This window comes from Rhincodon typus, chromosome 41, assembly GCF_021869965.1.
Source record: "Rhincodon typus isolate 14 chromosome 41, sRhiTyp1.1, whole genome shotgun sequence".
Lineage (NCBI taxonomy): Eukaryota > Metazoa > Chordata > Chondrichthyes > Orectolobiformes > Rhincodontidae > Rhincodon > Rhincodon typus.
The window spans coordinates 2,549,735-2,557,603 of NC_063372.1; the positions used below are offsets into that span (position 1 = coordinate 2,549,735).

General features: G+C 39.3%; 1 long non-coding RNA gene across 1 annotated transcript in view; it reads left to right on the forward strand.

The window, feature by feature from the left end:
* The first annotated feature begins 221 nt into the window (after positions 1–221).
* Positions 222–7,869, forward strand: part of LOC109922684 — a 29,321-nt gene continuing 21,673 nt past the window's right edge. The window contains exons 1-2 of the long non-coding RNA XR_007265875.1: positions 222–719; positions 3,194–3,356. This is a non-coding gene — a long non-coding RNA (uncharacterized LOC109922684). The remainder of the gene's footprint in view (positions 720–3,193; positions 3,357–7,869) is intronic.

Genomic DNA, 7,869 nt, shown 5'->3' on the forward strand with positions numbered 1-7,869 from the left:
ATTTCTCTGCACAAATGCTGCCAGACCTGCTGAGCTTTTCCAGCAACCTCTGTTTTTGTTTCTCAAACTTCTGATGGTAGGCTGCCTATTTTTCTTCCCACAGATTCTGCCTAGACCGGCTGAATATTTCCAGCACGTTTTTGCATTCAAAATAAATCTCAGAACTGAAGGTGCAAACGCTTCTGGACTTGGCGGCTTCTGATACCCTACCGGCGCTTTCTTGGAGTGTGTCACATGCTCCCAACTGAAGTGATTTGCAGAGACGTTGTCCCTTTAAGAAGGAAAGAGCACCATCTGTCCTCACAGATCGGAAAGACAACATCAACATTTTTTTGTCGTATGCAGACTCGCCTTTGCATAAATTATGTTCATAACGTAGTGCTTAACGAGCAATGTTTATCGAAGCTGGTGGCTTTTTAATTACAAAGGAAGCATCGGCAAGACAATTTCCTTAAGAGTTTGGGAGCGCCAAACGTTTCCATAACAATGGTGAAAGCTGTGAAGAAAAAAATAAAATATTTCTCAAGGCCTATCTTTTTTTAAAAAATCGCTGCAAATATTCCTTCGTTAATCAATAGACTTTCCGTTCGTCTTAAATTGAAAAAAAATCTCGACTTTTTTTCTTGTAACTTGCCTCAAAAGAATTGTTGGCAAACAAGCTGGTGAAAAGCGAACAGTTTCCGGGCTACTTTCTGCAGCTGAAAGATTAAAAACTAACGGTAAGTAGATGCAGGTAATCCTGGGTGGAGCTGTGGGTGGGAGCAGTTTTTTTTCTTTTATATCTATGTGTGAGAGAGAGAGAGAGTGTGTGTGTGTGTGTGTGTGCGCACATCTCCGAGAAAGAGGTGAGAAGTGGCGAGGAGGAGGACGGAGGTTGTGTCGCCTCATTTGGATTTTTCTCCGCCATTAGCATAATTTATAAATTTATGGCAGCGAAGAGCAGCGGCCGATTCTTCTCGAGCGAATCGGCCGTTTGACGTCTTCCGGTAGAGCCGGAGTGCGCGCCATAAACCTCTTTATTTGGGGGAGGGAAATATCATTCTCCCCCCACCCCATCTCTGTCTGACATTCAAAAAAAAGGAAAAAAAATAAAGTTTAATGTGTTGTGTGTCTGAGGCCCCGGGAAAACCGAAAGCTCGCGCAGGCAAGTGAGAGGCTGCGCATGCGTGACGCTGTTAACGGCTAAACCGAAGTTCGGGGCGTTTTTAAAAAAAACGGTAAAAATGTGTGTTCGACCACATCCACTCACCCGCGAATTGAAAAGTTGAATTATCTAATGTTTTGAATTACATGGCGTGAAGTAAGAAGTTAGTGCAGTAGCAATTATTGGATTATTTGAATGAAGCGCCTTTTTTTTAAGTTCTTAAAATACTGTCTGAGGAGAAATTGTTTCCAGAGAGACGTCCTCCATGTGATGTGGTAGTGAACTGTGCTGCATTCATGCTAATTGGGAAAAGGATCGTGGATGGGGTCGTTTACACACCATTTTAAAAAATTATCCCACTTGTTTTAACCCATTTCGAACTATTAAAAGATGAGGGGGGAAAAAATGTCCTGCACGATTAGGAGAGAAATTTGCGTGGAAGTTCAGCTGGTGGAGGGTGGTTTGTAGGAGAAAGATGAAAACAACAGGGGAAAAAAAATGCATTTAATAGGTTACATCCTTTTCCAATGCAATCAAGCAAAAAAATGCGTTGTATTAGGGAGAGTGCTTGTGAAGACTAGACTCCAGTTGTTAGAACTTTGTGAGGAAAGGAAAACTCGCTTAGTGTGGATGAGGCTCTTAATAAATGGATATGAGGTCTCTCACGAGTACCCGTCCCGCTCTAGTTAATGGTAATTTATTTTGTGCTGGCCAGAGGCAGTTGTATTAATCGGGCGGAATGCACTTTCTTTGTTTTTGAGAACATGCCAGCAAAGTGGCAATGTAAAAATATCACAAGACAAACTGTAATTTTGATCAGTTTTATCAGTTATTTCAGAACTGTAGTAGACAAATAATTGGTTACTTCTACAGAAGAGCTTTGAGTGATTTATTTAAATTTAGTTTCAATGCAGTATGGAAGTTCACTAGTTTCTAATTGGACAAAAATTGATTTGGTATTTTAAAGTAGAAATTAAACTAGAAAAAAAAAATGTGATAAGGACACTCTGGTGTTTGAATCTGCCATGTCAAAAGCAGGGCCACACGGTTTGCAATCTTTCATGTAAACATCAAATCACAGAGTCACACAGCATGGAAACAGACCCTTCGGTCCAACCAGTCTATGCCGACCATAATCCCAAACTAAACCAGTCCCGCCTGCCTGCTCTCGGCACACATCCCTCCAAACCTTTCCTATTCATGTACTTATCCGAATGTCTTTTAAATGTTGTAATTGTACCCACATCCACTATTTCCACTTTTTCTGGATGTTCGTTCCAGATGTGAACCACCCTCTTGTATAAAAAAAATTGCTCGTCTTTTTTTAAATCTCTCGCCTGTCACCTTAAAAATGTGTTCCCCCCCCCCCCCCCCTCTAAATGACCCCATCCTAGGGAAAAGATAATGGCCATTAACTCTATTTATACCCCTCATTACTTTATAAATTTCTATCAGGTCGTCTCTCAACCTCTTACGCTCCGATGGGAAAAAAAAGTCTCAGCCTATCGGGTCTTTCTTTATAATTCAAACCTTCCATACCTGACAACATCCTGGTTAAATCTGTTCTGAACCCTCCAGCTTAATAATATCCTTCCTATAACTGGGCAACCAGAACTGGACGCACTATTCCAGAAGAGGCCTCACCAATGTCCTGTACAACCTCAACATGCTGTCCCAGCTCCTATACTCAAAGGACTGAGCAATGAAGGCAAGCATGTCCAATACCTTCTTACCCACTCTGTCTACATGTGATGCAACCTTCAAAGAATTATGTACCTGCACCACTAGGTCCCTCTCTTCTACAACACTACCCAAGGCTCTACCATTAATTATATAAGCCCTACCTTTGTTTGTTGTACCAAAATGCAATACCTTGCATTTATACAGATTGAACTCCATCTGCCATTTTTCATCCCACTGACCCATTTGATCAAGATCCCTTTGTAATCTTAGAAAACCTTCACTGTCTATTGTGCCACTAATTTTGGTGTTGCCCGCAAACTTACTGACCATGCCTTTTATATTCTCATCCAATGTCTATGAGTTCAGAGGGAGACTGCAATCATTTGGATGGAACCATACTCCAACCCAATATAGGCAATTGAGAAAAAAAATCTAAAGCTGGAGCTGTGGATTGAAGGCAACTTCTGAGAACTGTTACTGGTAGCCAGGGTGAAAACTGTTTCTTGCTGTAACAGATCTTCAACCAGAGGTAATAAATGCTTTTTGAAGGGGTCAATGAAGATTTTGGCAAGGACTTCCCATTGAGAAGCTATTTAACATAGAATATTCTAATCTGTATTGCAAGATTTAGTAAGTCTTCATTGGTTTTCTTTGGTGATATATTTTTGGAGAAAATAAATAAAGAACCCTGCTTCCTGCTTTTACTCTGTCATCTTTTGCAATTCAATTAGTAGTTGTTATAGATCCATAAGTAATGCCAGTACTATCTGTTGATCAGTACTGGTCCATGGCAAGTTGATACTATTGTAAACAGCACGGTAAAATGTTGGTTGACAGCATGTAAGGCTATGAGTCATTTAAAAACAATGCAGACAAAAAAAGCAAGAGTTGCATCACATAGCTGTATCTCTGATGTCACTGCAATACAAACAAAACATTGTCCCTCATATCATCCCCTTTCCCAATAACCTGCTGGGGATGATGCCAGCATTGTGTTGCCAATGCATTCCATTACAGTGAATTATTATTTAATTTTGAGCGAAGAAGTCTACAAATCCTTTCATTTTGGTCAAAACTATAATTTTGCCAGTACGATAGCAACAGGAAATGAACTATTAAGATTGTATGCAAGTTTTGAAACTGAATTCAAACGTTCATTTCATAGTAGCCATGATTCATTTTTGGACAAAGAAGAAATGCAGATTTTTCTTCTTCCATAAAATTTTCTTTTCAATTTCTACATAACGTAGCCCTGGCAGCTTTCTTTTGGAGAGATAATGTTTGGATTGTATTGTGAACATTTCTCATATGTGAACGTATTGCTCAATAACACCTCCATTTCAATAGGACTTCAAAAATGTTATTAAAATGGTTGAGGCCAATGATTAAGTGCTCTGTGGAATTCTGACCACATTTACAGGTTCATTGTTAGAATGTTGATTGTAAAGCAAAAATGCTGTGAATTTTTTCATTTCAGAAAGTTGCCTTGAAGCTCACAAGTTGGTTTCTACTTTTGACAAAATACTAACAACTGTATTGGTGAAGTAATATGATGTCAATTTAAAACAAAATTATGTTGCATGTACAAGCTTGATGTGTTGTGTTGCCTGATAGGAAGAGAAATGTGGGCTTTAAAGTGGTATGGCAGCATTCTGATCCTGACTGCTATTTTAACAGAAAAATGAATCCACTCAAGCAATAACGTAAATAATGCTGGCATAAGAATGAGGGCAGATAGAAATCAGATTAACTGCTGGCACGACAGTGAATCACGACCAAGAAGCTGGAGTAATATCAGGAAACTGGGAGTTGAGGGAGGAGGGAACTACCCACGTTATCTGGCTGTAGCGCAGTTCATTCTCAATGTAATGTTAGGAGACATTTCAAAGTTGTACTAAGTATGGATTGGTAACCTTCTAGTACAGAGATTTCCACATTGACTTGAATGTATTTTGAACAGTGACCCATGTAATAGTCTTGCTTTTGGAGTATTACAAAAATGTATGTAGGTTTTGAGATAGTTATTGGTGTTGTATCTTGTAAATCAGGACAAACTGCAGCAATAACGTGGGAGTCATGTGCACATCAGTTGTGAAATGCACACTCCCTCTAATTAAGTAATAGTTTGACATTTTCCATGTGCACCTGAAGATTTAACAGTGATAATTCAAACTGGGATGATGGGGGAAACTTTACAGAAGCAGCTCTGTTTCAGATCTGCTATGGTTGGACCTATACCACGTGGACTGCAGTAGCTCAAAAAAATAGCTACCATCACCTTCTGAAGGGCAACTAGAGATGTGCAATAAATGGTGATCCGGCTAGCAATGCCAATATGCCATGAAAGAAGAAAACAAAAAGACAATCAAAGATTATATTGTGCATGCCTTTTTAAGGGGAAGCACTGATTTTTACTCATTTTATCAATTAAGTTCAATGGGTGCTCCTTAAGGACCCCTTTATGAAGCAGATGGAATGACCTTCTATGGGACCACTGTGGTACCTGCTACAAAGGTGGCAGGAAGGAAGGATGCTCTCAACCATCCATTTAGGTGTCTACTTTGAACCTGGCTCATTCTGAACTCTGAGAAATGTTTTTTTTGCATGAATGCTTATAGTTGTGAAGATATTTTTCAAACATCAAAATGATGCCATATCACTGCAGTTTGGATTTGCAAGGCTGGGAAAAGGTGAATAAAATACTTCATGGAATTCATATTGTTCTATTTGCCAGTGAGGTAGAGCTCTGGAAAATGCTGACTAGCGACTTGGATGTGGGTGATTTCTTGACTGAGAAGGCTGACTAGCCTGTGCTTTGGTACTTCAAATATGAAGCTAAATATTTAATTGATGACAGATGAAAATAAATGTGGAGGCAGCCTTTTGTAGGGCTATGAGGGGTCTGCTATTTTAAACATATTTTCCTACAGGTTGCTTAATAAATATTAAACTTGTACTTGGTGTGTGATCTGCCACTGTGGTCTGGGCTTTGCCTCCATTGGGTGTTGTGAAGTTGGGTAGAGTATTTGTGAACTGGGAGGAAGGACATTAGAATTTGGTATTTGTAAAATGCCAGGGGGGAAAGCATTGCGTGGTCCTTTTTAAAAGGTTGTACTTTTCCTGTGCTTAGCGATTGAAAAAGGATGTTTGTGGGTTTGCAGGTGCACGGAGCACTGGAATTGAAACATTTGTATCAAAAGGCTTTACAGTTTGCAGGCCAAACAGCAGTTTTGTTATCAAGACAACAAGTTTTGATTTTAGCCAATCAGTTTGAATCAGGTATTTGATACCAAAAACCAATTAAATTTAAATCTGATTGTTTTGACAACATAGGACTAATCTTATTGTAAGATATTGATATGTCATCAAGGATATAAAAGGAGAGGGCAGTTGGAAAATCAAGAGAACTAATTGCCATCTGCCAGAGTTAACAGCTCTCAGCTCACGAGAGATTTGCTGGCTCTCACAGTTTTCTCTAAGTTTTAGAGAAAGCACCATCTAAATCAATGGTACCTCTGGCACAGCTAGTTAATATTCCTGACAGAAGGATTGATGGAGAAGACGTTCCTTACAGAACATTCCGGAAGACCCGTAACCTAGCTGTAACTTGGAGAGACTAAAGTCTAGGTTTTTAAAAAATTTTATATAAGTGGGATTTATATTTATTGGAACAGCATACTGTTAGAATCTTATTTTATTCAGGAATAGTTAGTAGTTAGTTGGGGTTGATTAGGTTTGTTAGTGGTTTAGTTAATTTGTTCACTGTTAAGAGTTAGGTAAATAAATTGTTAGTTGTTGATTGTGCAGGTGTCAGGGATTTCTTTTAGTTAACCACTAGAAGTTGCTGAAGGGTGGGTTACACCACTTTTTACACCTTTTTTTAAACAGATTGTAAGTCAAGTTGCTCCTTTTTGGGGGTTTCAGTTTTAGTTCTCAGAGGCGGGGAGGTCAACCTCTGCTTTATAACACAGGGCAATTATACCTGTGGGGTAATGCTTATATTGGCTCCCATAATAAAAGAACTGGAGGAAGAAGAGTCACATTGGACTCAACATAATTCTGTTTCTATCTCCGTAGATGCTGCTAGACCTGCTGAGTATTTTTTGGCATTTTCCGTTTTTAATTCAGATTTCCAGCATCCACAGTATTTTGCTTTCACCTAAGAATTAAATGTGGGTATGTGGCATTTTAAAGAGTCTGAGAGAGCTTGGCCGGCTGGATGTTGAGAAGATGTTTCCACTATTGGAAGAATCTCGAACTGAAGGTGGGAAGAAGACAACATAGTTATAGAATATGTAGACACTCATTTAAAACTGAGATGCAAAGGAACCTGTTCTCCCAGGGTCAGTGAATGTCTGAAATTCTCTACCCCAGAGAGTTATGGAGGCTAGATCATCAAAGAGAAGGTGGATAGATTTTGCAATATTGTGGCGTTGATGGCTGGGGCAAATCAGCCGTAATCTTATTGAATAGTGCTGCCGAATGTTACTTCTGCCCCTAATCCTTAAGTTCTTCCATTATGTTCTTTGTCAATGTTATCAACAGAAATATTTAACAAAACCTGAGTCCATGAGGAAAAAAAATAAACCATTCAACGTGCAGACTTGCTTATCATTGGACTGCAGCAGAGAGCATCAGTTGTTGATTCTCTGAGCAAAACGAATTGATAGGCTAAATAGAAACTATTTCCTTTGGTAAGGGAATGCAGAGCAAAAGGATAAAATCAACATTGGAGTTCAAGAGGGAAATCTGGAAGCATGTTTGCATACAAAGGACAGTGAAAATCTGCAACTCTTTTTCTGTGCACGCTGGTCAATCGAAATTTGAAAAATGTTTTGACTTGCATATGGGTATCAAGGAATATGGAGTTAGTTGAGCTACAGGTCAGCTATGATCTAATTGAATCCTAGTCCTGTACCTAATTTGCCTGTGATCTTTGGGTGGCCCGAAGACCTGTAAATGGACTGCACCTCTGTCTTCAACACCTAAATCAGATTGTTGATAGTATCTAGTCTGATGTTTCGGGCCTAGACCCTTCTTCA